General features: G+C 37.0%; 1 protein-coding gene across 16 annotated transcripts in view; it reads left to right on the forward strand.

Annotated features, from left to right (window-relative positions):
• The window catches only part of SOX6 (SRY-box transcription factor 6), a 640189-nt gene that overhangs the window by 454749 nt on the left and 167798 nt on the right, over positions 1 to 17642 (forward strand). The window lies entirely within an intron of this gene.

Below are 17642 nucleotides of genomic sequence, written 5' to 3' on the forward strand. Positions count from 1 at the left end.
TCAGGATTATGAGGATCCAATGAGATTATATTTGTAAAATGTTTATCATAGTGTCTGGCAAAGAATGTATGTCATATGTCTTAAATATCATTATTTTTATTGTTGTACTGTTCTCATAATAATGTTTTTAAATTCATAGAATAAAATACATAGTATTAATAAGGAAAAAATTGTATTGAAATTAAAGATGTAATTTTTTCCCATCCAAATTCATGAATCCCTTGAAATCAATCCATGGATTATTAGATATCCAAAAATCCTAGTTAAGAAATCTTGTTCTGAAGCCTGGGAATTCATTCTAATCTTGGAGAGGGGAGAATAGCAGCTATTCCAACTGCAGAGCCTAAAGGCAAAAATATCTTGAATTGGACAGTACCTGACCCATACCCATATAGGATGGATGTTTGCATTTGAAAACAAATGAGGGGGTGATGCAGTAGACTCCTGGCCCTAGTCAGCAGGACCTGAGTTCAAATCCATTCTCAGATACTTAATAATTATTTAGCTGTATGACCTTGGGCAAGTCATTGAACACCCCCCCCCCGGGTTTTTTGATTTTTTTTATAAAGGATTAATATATAGTCCCTTCACTATAGTTGATAGACATTCTCCATGCTAATGGAGTGAATATTGGCTAGAAGAGACTTTAAAAAATGTTTGTGTGTATGTGTGTGTGTGTGTTGTATGTGTGTGTGTGTTGTGTGTGTGTGTGTGTGAGAGAGAGAGAGACAGAGACAGAGAGAGAGACACACACAGAGACAGAGACAGAGAGACAGAGAGAGAGAACACTAGATTGCAGCTCTTAGGAAACCCAATTTTGCAACCAATGGTAAGGCAACCCCCCTGGAAATCATGGTTTATAATGGAAAGGGTGACACAAGCTTAATTTTAGCATGCAAGTGAAATGTTATAATTTTGGGAAAAAAATCCTTTATAGCTTTGGTAAGATATTAATTACAGGAAATGACAGCATATCCTATTAAGTATTATGTCAGTGGCACACATTGCATGTAACACCTTTTTCTATTCTCTCTGGTTTTCGCCCCAAGTGTTGCATTCTGATCTGAAAAGCGAAGTGTGAAGTAGTGAGGCCTGTGTGTCACTGTGGGGGTGGGTGTGTGTTTCTGAGACGAGGGTTCAGCCTCCATCAGGATGCCAGGGGTTTGGGTACCCTAGAAGCAGGACCTCTGTTTAGAGAGCTCATTTAGGTATAGATGATGCTCTTCTTATTTCTTGTTCTGCTGTTTTTAACTCCCAAGTGTAGGGGAATCAGTTACAATAATATTGGGTGGACAGTAAAGAAATGAGAGAATTCCATTTCTGCAATGTTGGATGCCTTAAAACACATTTCCCCCCAAAGCTTCCTATTTTGTTTTGAAGTAAATAGAGTAATTACTCACTAAAAATTCTAATCTCTTTCAGGGCTTTAGGGATGAATCTAAAACAGACTCATATAATGTCTTACTTAAGCAAATCCATATTCATATTAGGCGAATTCACCTAAATATCATTTTCATATAGATGTTTTGTCTTATTTTTTCAAGGGTTGTGTTGTTTGTTCTGTTGTTGTGTTGCCATAGTTTGACATCTGCTTAAGCTGTAAGATGAGATTTGTATCCTAAAGAAGGGGAAATTGAGTTTTTTTGAGGGATTGACCATTTAGGGACTGATTGTTAAGGGGGAGACTTGACAAAGTGGTCTGAAACCAGCATGTTTCTTCTCAGGTTTATACTGAAGCCCTTGGACAATGGTTTGTGTTGACAAAGAACTCTCATGCCATTTGTAGAACTGATTAATATCTAATGATATAGGAGAACTGCCCACTCTGAAAAATCGCTGATCCACAGGCTTCTTGGACTGTTTATGGTCCCCATTAATTGCAGGCCTTTAAAATAGCCCCATTGAGTAGATCTGGTTTTACTTATCAAATCCAGATCTGCTTTTTCTCTCCAGGCTAGGCAAAAGAAGTTCCACGTGGTCTCCGCCTCTTATTATTTGGGGTTCCCAACATCCTAGGGATTGAATCTGTCAGTCCTAGTAGCTCCCTGTGTTTTTGTGGTTTGGAAAGGTTAATGCTACTGGAGAAAACCCTTGGTGGGTTTCCTTAAAATGAAGGACAGTTGGGTTAAGCAAGTATTTTTCTTTCAAATTGGTATTCAATAATTACTGAAAGGCATTCAGTTTTCTTTACCTTTCTTTACCTTTCTCCCCCCACTTTGGACCCAGGCAGGTCTCTACTAAGATACTTTCTAAGTTTGCTGATTCATTTTTCAATGAAAGTCTAAAGTTTTTCATCCTTGGAAGAAAGATGTTCATGTCTATAACATGGTTTCATATGTTTTGACCATGGCCCTCAAACATTATGACCCTTTTTGGAAATGAAGAAGTGATAAGTTAAGTTTAATTTTGGCTCCAGTGGGAACCAATTCAATTTAATTTCATTCCATTCAACATAGCACAGTGGAAGGAAAACTAGATCTGTGTCATAGGATATGGGTTCAGATCCTGGTTGTCCCTTATAGCCTCTATTAATTTGGGGCAAGTCATTTCCCCTCTCTGGGTCTTAGTTTTCTTTATAAAACCTTGGGAAATGAGCTGGAGGACCTTGAAGATCCTGTCTAGTTTTAAATCTCTGATCCTATGAAAAAGCATTTCTTAAGCCCCTACTATGTGCAAATTGTTGTGAAAGACAACAGGAATGTAATAAATACAAAAATAATCCCTTTCATTGTACTAGGAGAAGATAAGAGATATGCAGATAATACTTAACAACATTATATATCCATTTATACACACATGTGTATATATATATACATATATATATATATATAATATATACACTCTATGTCTCTCTCTCTCTCTGTCTCTCTCTCTCTGTCTCTCTCTCTCTGTCTCTCTCTCTCTCTCTCTCTCTCTCTCTCTCCTCTTCTTTCTCCCTCCTCCTCTCATTCTTTCCCTAAGAAAGAGGAGATGAGGAATAGTGCTGTTTCTGAACAGGAATTCCACTTTCCATAGAATTGTTTTCAGTCTAGGGGATCCACTCCTGCAAGGTGGGGCAAGAGGTTGTGGATTTCCCAGGTATTATGAGCCATTTCCTTCCTTTTGTCTTTCTGTTCTAGGGCTGTTGGGGTTTGAGTAGTAGATGCAGCAGTTTGAGTAGAAGGATATGTTGGTAGTGTATTTATGATGAACTTTGCAATTATTATATTAAACACTCCTCCCCCCCAAATAAGTGTGGATAATTTCCATGGTCAAGTCCCAAGTGCCTCTCCTCCTCTTTTCCACAAATATTGTGTTATATTATGACATCATGACCTGTGGGCCTTGGTGGGTCCCTTTTCCCTGGTAAAAGACCCACTTCATTCTGAACAGAGGGGAGAAAATGAGGTCTTCTCTTGTAAAAATACCGTGAAGTTGTACAAAAAAGAGAAAGCACTTTGAAGAATGGGTCTGGGCTCATGTGTATATTAACCAGAGCAGATGAAATGATTTATTGGGTTTTATACACATTCTGTAAAGGGTAAGCATCGCTAACAGAATGAGTGGCAGCCTCAGGGAGCTGAACAGGCCCCAGGGACCAGTCTTTGTTCCTCTGGTCTTGACAGGCATGTGTCTCTGTTAAATGAGGGCTTAATTTCTCTCATATGTGCACAATTTCCAAGCTCAACAAAGGCAGCCGGGGCTGGAGCTCTTTAAAAGAGCCAGCACAGGAGGAAGCATTCTTGAAGAAAAGGGATGCTAAAGGGCTAATTACTCACCATGGCTTAGCAACTGTGGGTTTTTTTTTCCCTCCCTTAAGCAAGGTTTATTAACATGGAGCTACCACTTTCCTTTTACATAAACATGCATTAAAATTACAAGGGTATATTTTTATTCTTTGTGATATAGACATTTGAAGAACCCTGCTTCCTTAGGGAAGGGAGTACCCCATGAGCAGTCCAGCTTTGGACTCAGGGGAAGGGGAAGGTCAATAGATTTTGGACTCTGTTTTTTTTTTCTCTCTGTAGAAGGAATTTAAACTGTTTACCAAGTAGCATCCTTGAGGTCTGTTGTGAAACCTTTTCCAAGAGGCAGCAGCTACTTTAACATGAAACTCCCCTCCCTCTCTTTCCTCTTTCAGTGTTTGGCTCAGTTACTACAAATTGTCTTAAGTTTCTCACCTGTATATTATCTCACCAACCATATCAGTTTCAGCTTTGGAATCAATGAACTGAGTTATTAGGAAGTATAATAGGATTAGACCTCGATGAAGCTAATTGTGCCTCAGTTTCCTCTTTCTGCAAAATGAAAAAGGTGGACAGAGGTCTATAGACTAATGAACTTGGATGGTGAAAAATTTATCATTTCCCCTATTGTTTAACTGAAATTTAACATTTCCTCAAAATTCTGGGGGAAAAACCACACCAACCATGATTCTGAGATGTAATCCATAAATTTCACCAGACTGATTGCCTAAGGGGTACATGATACTAAAAAGGAGAACAGCAACACTGGATAATCCCTTTCAGTTTAGAATCTTCAGATCCCAAGTATGAGGTTAGAAGGGGTTGGGGTATAAACTCTGTCTGGATTGATCCAATGAATGCTTCCCTGAAAAGGATGGAACTCCAAACCTATTTTCCCTTTGACTTACATTCTCATTCTTTGATGCTTTCTCTTAATTTCTGATTGATTTTCAGTTGGCAGAGACTCCATTCTTAAGTTTCTCTTCTCTCTCATTCCCAACATCCCTGTCAAGTAGTTAATGAGCTATAAACAAATACTTAAATGCAGGAGAGGTAGCTGCCATTTAAGGAATCCTTTTGTAAAGTGAAGAACCCTTTCCTAGCATGAATAATTACTCCCCGGCATGTCTTTTTGGTAATTCTTAAAGTGGGACCTGCCAGCAGGCAGCAGAAATTATTGGTCTTAGTTTATTTTTACAATTTTTAGTAGAGGCAGTTTGGATTTATGAAAAGAATTCAGCAGTCAAAAGAAAAAGGTCTAGGTCTTGATTCTGTTAGTACTGGGTAAGTCTTATGTTCCTTTTGGGTCTCAGATTTCTCATCAGCTAGGTGATATAGAATTCTAGAGTGGGAGTCCTGCGTTCAAATCCTCCTCAGGTCTTTATTAGAGATACGATCCTGAGTAAGTCACTTAAGTCAACTAGTATTCATTAAACATCTGTGGCTGTGCTTATGCTAAACTGCTTCAGTGAGAATCTAATGACATAATATTTATAAAGCACTTTGCTAATATTAAAGTACACATATAAATGTTTGCTATTATTGTTTGTAATATGAGTGGTTAGATGATCCCCAAGGTTCCTTTGAACTTGAATATTATTTGAGTCTGTCTTTTAAAATTGCCCTTGTGGTTCTGCCACAGGGTGACAATCAGAATCAAGGTTGATCCCTCTTTCTGAGGATAGCTCTTCAGATATTGAAGATGGCAATCATATCTCCATTTTCCCCCTTGTCTTTTCTTCTCCAAGCCAAGCAATTCCCATTTCTCTGATCAGTACCCATAACACAGTTTTTTGCCCCTTCTCCATCTTAGGCTTCTCCATTGGAAAGTTAGATTTCAAAGTGGTTAGGGTGCCAGTCCTGAAGTCAGGAGGACCCGAGTTCAAATCTCACCTCAAACACTATCTGTGTGACTTTGGGCAAGTTATTTAACCCTGATTGCCTCGTATCCAGGGTTATTTTCAGTCTTTCTGGTTCATATCTAAGCACTGGACCAGATGGCTCTGGGAAGAAAGTGAAGTTGGTGGTTTAGCGCAGCACCCCCTCACTCAAATCCAATTAATGTGCTTGTTAAGACAGCAAAGAAAGAAAAAAGAAAAAAAATGTCCCTTGGCTAAATTAATTGAATTACACGAATGTAATGAAATATTTTGCTACAAGAAACAATGAAGAGGATGAGCACAGAGAAGCAGGTAAAGATATATATGAAAGGAAAACAGGCAGAACCAGGAATAAGGTATACACAATGACCCCAACAATGTTAAATGGAAGATGAAAGAACAAAACAATTGAAATTTAACATTGAGAAATTTTAATTACCAACCTTTCCCTCAGAGAAGAGCTATGAGGAAAAATCATTCTCTACATGGTTGTAGAATGTATATGCTTAGGGTATTGAATCTACTGTCTCACTCTGCCATCTTGACTCTGCTCCCTTCCCCTTCTCCCCAGACTTTTTCTGATGTGTTGATTAGCTTTGATTTTTTTTCTTCACATTTTAAAAAGTTTCTTTGGCACAAGGGATGATTCTGTGTAGGAGGTCAGGGAGGGGTATAGGGGAAAATGTGGGTAATTTAAAAACAAAAGATATCAATAAAAATCTATTAAAAGGAGAATAGATCATTATGAAAACACTGCACTTGAGCTCTTTTTTTCCCATCTATTTGATGTGATCCTGCCAAATTCAGCTATGAACACTCTCCACATGATATGACTATTGGGTCTCATGCCAAACTTTCTGTACACTTGTTTTTACTTCAATTCCTTTTTACTATTTTATTATGTGTAATTTTGGGAAATCCATCTTAGTAGTATTTTACAAATGAGTGTATAGTTGAAAGTTAGTTTGCCTTTGCCATATCTTTCTAATTGGCAAGGGGATGAAGTGTTTTCTGGCTAAGGCAATTTCTTGGCTTTTTTAATCTCCTTCTGCTAACCTCTGCTTCCCATTAGGAAATGGTGATAATAAAGATCTCTATCTTTGCCTTTTTCTATTTTCTTTTTTTTCTTTTTTGGCATTGATGGTTTGTTTAAATGTGTCGGGTCAAAGTGGTTTCAATGATTCATTCTCTTCTTATCTCTATCCACTCTTCTAATTTAATGTTGATTTTGATTTTTACTTAACTAGTCAAGGTTTTATATAAACAGACAACTGATTTTTATGTGTATAGATGTGGTTTTATTTTGAAAATTCTTGTTGATTTTTTTAAATAGAATTGCCTTACTTCATCATCTTTTGAAACAGATGCTAATACATAAAGCTGCAATTATCTTCTTGGTGGTCTTTTTGCTTATGTTCATTATGAGCACCACACGATGAAGATGACCAAGTGTCCCATGAAATAATGTTGATTGTTTTGCTTTGGTTGCCTTGGCAGTTAAGAGCAGGGAAAAGAACAATGGCCTTGGAGTAGGGAAGAGGAGTTTAAATTCTGTCTCAGGTACATAACTAGAATAGCTGTGTTATCCTAGGCAAGTAACCTAACTTTTCCTAGTTTCAGTTTCTTTATTGGTAAAATGGAGATGATCACAACACTAACCTTCCAAAGATTAAATTAGATAATATTTGTAAAGTGCTTTACAAACCTTAAAGGGTTATATAAATGGTATTTATCCATCCATCCATCCATCCATTCATTCATCCGTAGCCATCTGTCTATCTATCCTCATTGTTGTTGTCATCATTGTTATCATAATCATCATCACTATGCTCCATGTGCCTTTTCATAGAGAAACTGGGCAACATCCAACCACTCATTGAAACTTTTTGACTCTGAAATCATTTGTTGTGAAGATATTCATATTGATGTATTTCCTTTCTTCCAAACCAGTGGTGTTAGCCAATGCCAATTCCTTGGTCTTTGGACCAAAATCTCACAGCCCAAAGTCAATATTTCTAGGAAGTTCAAAAACTAAATAATTCATTACCACTGTGGTAGCTACCTATTGCTCCCTCTTATGTATCTCCATCTCTCTTACCTAACAGTAGAAATGTGGCCTCATAGAACTGGGATTCATTTCTGAATATTTTTTTTTTTTGCTTTGTGGGTTGCCATGGTTAAAAAATACCTTACCGAGTGGTTGATTTTCCTAGTGATGATACTCTGCGTCCCTAGTCTGCTATGGCAGCAGACTCTGTTCATCACTAGGACTTCATTCCATACCTTTCCAGCAGTGTAAAAACTTGTCACAACTTAGATTCTACTTTTTAGCCGTGGAGAACTCAACATCATCTCTATCCTGCAATTAGGTTGTGGAGGAGTAGAGTTTCCTAATTCTATATCAAGCAGATTATCAATCTTTCTCCAAATTGTACTTGACACTTTTCACTCCCTTTCCATTTGATGGACTTTCAAATAGAGAAGACTGATATTAGAACTCCTTGTTCTCCCTAAGTTTCTCAAAGATGAGCCTCTCATCTGAATTTGTAGGGCATGTTTTCAAATTTCTTTGAAATCCTAGACCCCTTCCTCTAGCTGGTTTCTGGCTCATCAATGACTTTCTTGAAGTTGGGATGCTCCAAAGTAAGCACAATAGTCAAGTATATATGGAATAAGTCAGAAGATTGTGGATCACCTCTTTCCTTCTATTTTTCTACTTTAATACAGTCCAAAGCCTGCTATTAGGTTTTTAGGCTAAAGCACTTTTGACTTAGCCTGAGCCAGCAGTCAGCTATGACCACCTGATCTTCTTCACAGGATCTCCTGTCCAGTTGTCTTTACCATTAACATACATATTGCCCATATGTCAAATTCTTTAATAAATTCCATGACTTCTAAGGCAGATGGAAACATTTAGCTGATTATTGCCATAACCACAAATTTCAGGAGAAAGGACTTCTAGGAACACATTGTATTTAATTTTGGGAACTATAAGACATCCTGGGCTGGAAATGATGACAATCCAAGTCAATTGCCAAGCGTAGATCACTTGAATGTAATCATGAGTCTTGTGACTTAAAACCTGTGCTTTTGGCTAAAGCAGAACTTTTTTGGAGGAACATATCAGAAGAGGATAGATTTTAGTGATGAATATGTCTAGAAGTTGATTTAAGAAAAATTGATTTATGTTTGTATTTTTCACTTTGTGATCATAGTGGAAGAAACATTAATTTAGGAGATAAGGAACCTGGAGACTTAGGTTCTAATGCTAGATCTACCATTGTGCTTCTGTGGGTAGAACATTTGCATCTTCCTACCCTCTGTTTCCTTCTCTGTAAAGTGGGGTTTCTAGATTCAGTGAACTCTAGAAGACTTTTCTGATCTAACAATCTATGACTAATGGTGACTAAGTTATTGAGTGCATAGCATTGGGTTTTCTTTTTTTTTCTTTTTTGGAGTCACAAAGTAAGAAGAAGACACAGTTCTTGACCTCAAGGAGTTTTATCTCAATGGAGAAGACAAATAAAAATAGCTATAAAAATCCCCAGAACAATACAGATCAATGTGTCAGCAAGTCCAAAGCAGAATCATCCAAATTGACCATTTTGCAGTGGAATGAAGATTTGGTCAGAGGAGGGTGAGTTTAAAAAGAGAAAGAAATATCTTCATTTGTTTCCAGTTTAAAATGGCCTCATTATGTTCTTTTCACCAAGACAGGTGTAGTGTTTGCCACTCCCAGATTTCATCTTAGGATTCCTTCAGGCTTACTATTCCATGAATATTGCCCTAGCATTCTTTGTCAGAGAATGGCAGAGCATAAAAACAGAAACATCCTTGCTTCTGATAATAAGTTTTGCTTTGGCTGAGTCACAAGTTCATCTGTCAAGGCCTTGGTCTTTCACAGATTACAAAGGACTTAATCCACAAGACATTGCTGTCCATAGTCATGTTCAGGTGTGGATGCTGTGAAGGGAGATAATACCTGCAGGTTGCTTCCTTGCTTAAATAAACTTTCTCTTTGGCTAATGTTTGGTTAGCCTGGTCTTTTAAATATTAAGTCTCCAGGAATGTGGTTCTATATTCTTGAAAACCCTTACCTACGAATTATTGGTATGGTTTGTTTTCAATTTAGAGAAGGTATTCTCTATATATCCATAAGTTACTTGATCAAGAAAATCTCATAGGAAGGGAGGATTTTTTTGACTTTTTCTTTTCTTCTCTACCCACTTTATATCTTATAGACCTCGGAAGTGGAAGAACCTAATAGACCATCTAGTTAAACTAATGCTTGATCAGGTAATGCCCCTGTAGCATCATCGATAAATGGTTATCCAGCCTTTGTTGAAAACCCCATTGAAATGAACTCCTACCTCATACAATCTACTCTTGTCTTTTCTAATCTGGTTATCATAGATGATAATATTCTTCATAGTTGCTGTATTGTTTTAGTTGCTGTTGTGTTTGGGATTTTCTTGGCAAAGATGTGGGAATGGTTTGCCCCTTGCTTTTCCAGCTTATTTTACATATGAGGAAACTGAGGTAAATAAGGGAAGTGACTTTCCCAGTGTCACACAGCTAGAATATTTCTGAGGTCAAATTTGAACCCAAGTCTTCCTGACTCTAGGCCTGACACTCTATCCACTGGGTCATATAATTGTACCATTTATGGTATCATCACGTGATTGCTTTTTTCTACTCTTTCTTTTTCCTTCTGTTATTCCATTTAGAAAAAGGTTTACTTGAAAATTATGGTTAGCAACAGTGTTTCTAGGAGCCAGATTTTGTCTCAGAATAGTGAAAAGGTCTCAAACAATTAAAGATGCCTCCAAATAGAGAAGGATGAACAAACAGTGAGTTCCCCAATAGTGGAAGTAAAACAATCAAGATTATCAGGGATGTGTCATAGAAGGGTTTCTTTCATCAGTTTGGCTAGAGGACCATTGATGTATCTTTCAGTTTGGAGGATTCTGTAATTCATTTCATGAAGGAAGCTAGGTAGTACCCAGAACTTGGAGTCAGGAAGAGTTCAAATGCTGCCTCAAAAACTTAGCAGCTCTGTGACCCTACACAAATCACTTAACCACGTCTGCCTCAGTTTCCTCATTTGTAAAACAGGACTAATAATAGTGTCTCCCACAGTTGCCGTGAGGATTAAATGAGATCATATTTATAATGTTCTTGGCAAACCTTAGAGTACTTGATGCTGGTAACACAGAAGACCCTTTTATAGGAAATTTATTTTGAATATTTTTTGGCATTTTCTGATGGTTCATATGAATTAAGTTAATTAATTCAACTTTTTTGAATATTATAATATATTCCTGCTCAGTTATATGAATCATGGCATTTTTCATGATAAGTTTTCAATTTCTAGAAAAGTTGGTTTTCATGACTAATCTATATTTGTCCTAGAATCTACATATTAAGAAATGAATGCTAGATCCTAATAGTAAAAAAGTGTAGATTATCATACAGTAATATTTTATAATGGATACTTTCTTTTGCTTTAATCTCTTAAATCTCTGCTATTGTGAGTAAATATGGCTTAGATAGCTAGTATTACAAGTGTTGGATTGAATTGAAAACTTCCCTCAGACCCTAACTGCCCCCCAGAATCTAAAGGGAGAAACTGGAGGGCGTTCTGCTCCTCTGATCATTGTACAAATTTAGGAATCTTTTGGAGTAATTTGCAGTCAGAAACAATTAGCCCTCTGGCCATTTGTACTGCTTTTGTATACCTTAGGAAGGAAGGAAATTTTGCTCAGGAGTCTGAAACCAGCCAAGCATGAATGAGCCAGACACTTCACTCTTAATTTTTATCTCCAACCCCCCATTTTGTCTTGACAGTTGGTACTTTTTCCATGTTCATCTATAGGTCTATCGACATCATGACTTCTTTGCTAGGGCTTCCTCACTCTTGTCAGTGCATAAGCCCAGTCTTTTCTTGTCCAGCTCTGATTATATCTAGCTTGACTCCGTTTAACAGTAATGCTACTATCACTTGGTAGCAACACCGGTGTTAGTTTGCCTAGATTTGTATTAGTACAGTGTTTGTACCAGTGAGATTGGATCAACATGCTAGCCCTTAGCCCAAAGGCTTTTCTGTTCCTCCCCTAGAATGAAACTGTTTCTTTTGGGCAGTTTGCCTGGGAGTTTTTGTTTTTCTCCAAGTTTCAGTACATGCTAACACCATCCTCTATTTATATGCACATTTGGTGGTAATGAAATTTCACCTATCCTATGATTCAATTCTGGATGGAAACAGACTTATTATACATGCCTAGCTCGATTTATCTGATAAGATTTTTCAGTAACCCAGGAGAAGGGTGAATACTTTCATTGCAAATGTATACATACTACATCCTCTGTTACATCTCAAAAATGTAGATTGAAATTCTACATGGTCAAATGATTTTTAAAAGATACTAAGATTTTACCTATAGAGTTACTCAAATTCAGAGGTATGTGTTTTAGGACTCGTGATATAGTTTTGATTATCTCAAATACTATTCTGAATGCAGATCTCTCTCTCATACTTTCTCCATCAAAACCCTTCTGTTTCAGAATGCAATCTTATTGCCACTTAATTCAGTCTTCCTCTCATCTTATGCTGACATTTTCTATTCCAATAACAACAAAAAGAGGAGTATGATTTTGTTTAATTGATAAGAAGCCTTTGTATAAACTTTATTTATGAATAGAAAGAAAATCTCAAGTGAGAAATGGAAGGGGAGAAGTGAAAAAATCTGATGTGCAGGGGTAGAGAGAGGAAGAAGAAAAGGCATAAATCCCCTAGTTTTGCTGTTATAGAAATTGTTGAATGATAGCCTTTCCATTCTGACAGTGATTTCTAGGATGGTAAATCTTAGATCTAGAAGAAACTTTAGAAATCAGCTTAACCATCTCAATTCACAGAAGGAAAAAAACCCCACAGTTTTATAGAAGAAAAGGGATTTGATCAAGTTCAAATGGCCAATTTGAAGCAAAAACAGTCTAAAATCCAGATCTTCTCACTCAAAATCCTATATTTTTTTCAACCACAACATAGATACTTTAAATTTTCTACTTGATCAACATGATTGTTTAGAAAAGGCTCACTTTGATGCTGAATTTAATACTGCTTCCATTGTTAGTCTAAGTAGGATGAAGGTTAAAAGAGAGTAACCAGACAGAAGGGAAATTTAGGAGAGTAGGGTGAGTGGGCAATTCTGATTATCTTCACAAGTGTCAATAGACAATCTAGAACAAAATCAGCCTTGATGTTCGTGGGCCACACAAGTGGACAACTAGACCAAATGTTTTCATAGGTTCGTAGGACCAAGCAGAGAGACTGGAACTTTATAATAGAATAAACATGGCACTGCTTAGAACTCTAAATGTTATTTTACTTTTCTCATAGAATTTGCTTCATGTTATACATGTCTTTTTTTAATTGATATTTTATTTTATTTTTCCAGTTACATGCTATGGTAGCTTTCCAATGTTCATCCATTTGCATATTTATAAGTTACACATTTTTCTATCACCCTCCCTTCCTTCCCCCCCTCCCCTTGGTGGCAAATAGTCTGTTAAAAATTGTACATGTACTTTTGTGTTTAACATATTTACTTAGTCATTTTGTGTAAAAGGAATTAGTACTAAAGGAAAAGAAAAAAAATCATGGAGCAGGAAGGAAAAATATAAGAGTTTTCAAAAAGTGAGCATAATATGCATTCAGATTCAATGAGTTTTTCCTCTGATTGTGGATGACATTGTCTACAAAAGGTCTCCCAAGGTTGTCCAAACTCCCTGGGCTGCAGAGAGGAGCTTCATCCTCTCATAGTTGATAAAACTCACAATGTTGTTGTTAATATGTACAATGTTCTCTAGGTTCTGCTCCCTTCACTCAGCATCAGTTCATGTAATTCTTACCATGTTTCTCTAAAGTCCAATCTTTCATGGTTTCTTATAGAACAATAGTGCCCAATAACATTCACATTATATATGTCTTTTAAAAAATCCACAATGATAAATGACCTGAGTGATGGTCAGATTATGACTTGTATCTTTTCTCTGACATAAGACAATTTTTTGCTGTCTTTGTCAGAAACTTCCTCTGACTCTGGAAATGTTTCTCTCAGAGTATTCTCATACTTTCATTCAATGTTAGAAATGGTACAGGTTGCTGGTAGTCATGGATAGAGATATATGTGCAGAAAGTTTGGTATATTGAAGAGCTCCTTGGAATAGGAAATCAGAAGGCTTGGGTTCAAATTTTCACTCTGCTACCACGATACTCTTGGGCATCTATTTATCCCCAGTTTTCTCATATGGAAGGATGTCTAAACTCATTTCTAGCTTTTATATTCCTTGTTCTGTGCTCTAAGGTTCTTCCTAACTTTGACATTCTGGGCTTGGGAGAGTTCTAGCAACATCCTCAGTCCCACAGTCTTCTGACATTCTATTATTCTCTGAAAGTTCAAAATCCCTTCTAAGGAAATTATGTAGATAAAGCAAATTGTGAGAAATTAGAATATGTTTTACCTTCACAAAGATGTCTTAATTATTTACTTGTTCAAACTATTTTTAGAAAAAGTCTTATTTTGATGATGAATTTAACTTTAATAAATTAGTTATATCATATTTTCCATAGTTCAAAGAATGATAGACTCACATAATTGTAGACCTGGAAGAAGTCTGATGAGGTCATTCTAATACAGCCTCTCTTTTTTATAGAGGAAAGACCAGAATAGTGAAGAGGAAGTGACTTGTCCAAGGTCACACAGATGGCAATTGAAAGAGCTTTTGATCTCAAGTCTAAATGCCGTTATGCCATGATGCCTCACCTTTTTCAAGGTGGAAGGGCTACTAATGAGAAGAGCAGTTAAAATGAGATAAAATTCCTTTTTTACCACCTTTTACTTTTTTTTCATTCACTTTCTCACTCGAATTAAATTCTTTTATTCTCTGCTCACATTTTTAGTTGATATTCATTCATTTATTTATATTGAATGAGTGCTATGGAGCATCTGCTATGTGTGATGTGCTAGTACTTAGGGATGGTATTGTGGTTTTCCAAAATGCCAAGGTGAAGTGAAATGGAATCTATAAAGGGGACTTTGCAACAATGGAGCAGATATCAGAAGCTCATCTGCTTTACTTTTGGCAACATCCAGTTCCACCCTCCTCCATCCCCAACACAGGGTGAGACCTCCCTGTCTTCCCACTACCCTCATCCCAACCTTATTGAACAGAGTATTTTCATTTGCTTGTCATCAGTTGTCCTGCTAAAACATAGAAGGATACAAATTACTTGTGCATTTATTTTTATATAAATTGAAGTTGAGATAAAAAGGAAGAGACAAGTTGGGACTCAGGAGATGTGGGAAAGGAAATGGCAGCTGATGAGCTTTTCATTTATTTATTTATTTATTTGGTGCCAGAGACAGACACGATGCTTTACCAGTTTAACACTGAATTAGACAGTTAAGGCAGATCCCTCGCCCTGGGGCTCTTGCTCTGAGAAGGCAGCTGAAACATAGCACACGTAGTTAACAAGGAGTGGTGGGGCATCTTGGCAGATGTCAGAGTTTAGAAGGAAGAGGGTTTAGAAGGAGGTATAGGATTGGGGTGGATACAGTGTCTTAGGTATTTTTACATATGGAAATACAGAGACTGGATTGATTGAAAGTCATTTCAGGGCTAAGAAATGGTAGTCGTTTTGGAAGGGATGTGGGATTCATTCCCAATGGTACAGTAGAAGAGTTAGGGAGGAAAGTCAGTCAACCAATAAACTAATATTTATTTCCTGGTGTTGGGCTCTATGAAGGTCCTAGAAATTTCCAACATTGTCTCTGGCCTCCCAGGTATTTACATTCTAGTTAGGGATATTACCACAATATACATGGCAACTGGGGAATAATCCATTTGAATAGTCAAATTCTGCTACTAGAAAGAGCTCTGGATTGCATTAGCAAGATTAACTTTGTAGCAACATGTTTTTGTGAATGGTCAATCTTCTCTTAATTTTCTTGTCTCTAATTTACCACAGTTAAACTCTCCTCATGCCCTTTCCCCACACTTCCAATTAAATTGTATCCTGCGGATAGAGGTCAGGTTTATTATTTAATTGATATAGGAACCCCTGGTTGAGAAAAAGCCCTTTACTAATGCAAGTAAACATCTCATCTGAAGCTTGGAACAGAGGTGACAAACAATGTGATTGCATTGCCTTATCTCCCACTCCCAAACAAATGCTGTCTGAACCAGATTGAAATGATATTAGAAACTATTTAACAAAATAAAAAAGATAGTAAAGCATAGGCAATTCAGTATATGATTTTCTGTGCCACTATGCAGCCTGCAGGCATCCTTATGTTTGGTTGGTTGAATGGTCACAGTTCTATTTGAATTTGACATCACTGACTTAGAACATTAAGAGGTTCAGTCACAAGAAAGAGGACTTGAACCCAGTTTTCCTGGGTTTGAAGTCAGGACTCTTTATCAACTACTCCACATTGCCTCGCTTTTTGTATATTTTTTGTCTGTGCTTATATGTAAAGATGATGTTTCTCCCTGATAGAATGTAAGCTCTTTGAAGGTAAAAAAAAATACCCAAAGAAAACAAAATTTAAAAAAACCCTCATTTTTAATTTTTATGTTCCCAGCTCCTAGCACAGTCCCTGGCAAAAACAATCTGCTTGTTTGATGCTTATTAAATTATTGATTGATCTCTAGGAGTTCTTCCAGAAACAGTAAAGTAAAATACAACAAAGAGGAAAAGATCTGTGTAGGCTGGAATATGAAGAAGTTTTATAAAGAAGGTGGGTAGGAAGTGACATAATGGAAATTCAACTTAGGCAGAAGTTGAAATAGTTTATCTGAGTTCAAATCCAGCCTTAGAAATTAACCAGCTGTGATCTGGGGAAAATCATTTAACCACTATGTGCCTTAGTTTCCTCATCTGTAAAATGTGAAAAACAATTTCCTTAACTGTAAAGTGGGGAAAACAATGACTACAGATGAGATGATCTCTTCTATCATTTTACAGAATTCAAAGTGATGGATACATACTCATTATTTTGAATAAGATATAGGTAGGAGGATGTTTTAAGTCTCAAAAAATGTGGAGCCATGACCTGGTGTTGGAAATGGGGTTGCTTAATTGAAGCAAAGGATGAGAGTTGGAGAAGGGATGGAAACAAGGATGGAAAAGGATCATGAGGAAGAATAAGAATCATAGAATTCAGATTTGGAAGGGACCTCTGGGATGATCTGTTACAACCCCTTTATTTACAGATTAGGAAATTAAGTCCCAATGAGGGGAAATGAAGTACCCCTAAACAAGTGAAGTTTGTATTCCAGATTTGTCCTTAACATGATAGACAAGGAATCTATGTATTGAAGGGAGGTTTTTCATTGGGTCATGTCAGTCATTGAGCTTATAATGAGGGTAAAGGACAGAAAAGATCTTAAAAACAGTAAATATTAAGCATTTCTTGGTTTACTTTGATTTAATAATGGCTTTACTAATAATAGCTAGCAGTCCTATAACACTTTATAGCTTACAAAGAAATTTGCATACATTATTCCATCTGATTCTCCCAACTCTCTTATAGTGTGGCTGTTATTGCCCTCATTTTTGGAGATGAAGATACTTTGCTTTAGAGGAGGGGAAGTGACTTTGCTCCAAGGGTACAAGGCTAGTAAGGGGTCTTCTGACTTTAAATCCATTGCTTTCTCCCCAATGATAAGACAAGCATCCATTTAGCTAGTTGGAAGATGGATGCAGGAACTAAGAAGAGAAGATTCTAAAGAGGCAAAATGTAGTCATCTACCTGGTCATGAGCTTGTTTCTGGGGCTGGCAGTTAAGCCACAGATTGAGCTCTGAGAGCCAGAGAGGGAGGGCTTCCACCCAATGGAAGGGGAGCTTATATCTCCCCTTTTCTCCTGACCTCCCACAGAAGAGAAGGGAAACTAGGGGAGGAGAAAACTTTGTAAAGGGAAATTTCAACTACACTCATTTGTGAATGAGGAATGCATGAATAAGAGCTGAAG

Source organism: Macrotis lagotis, chromosome 3 (genome assembly GCF_037893015.1).
Source record: "Macrotis lagotis isolate mMagLag1 chromosome 3, bilby.v1.9.chrom.fasta, whole genome shotgun sequence".
NCBI lineage: Eukaryota > Metazoa > Chordata > Mammalia > Peramelemorphia > Peramelidae > Macrotis > Macrotis lagotis.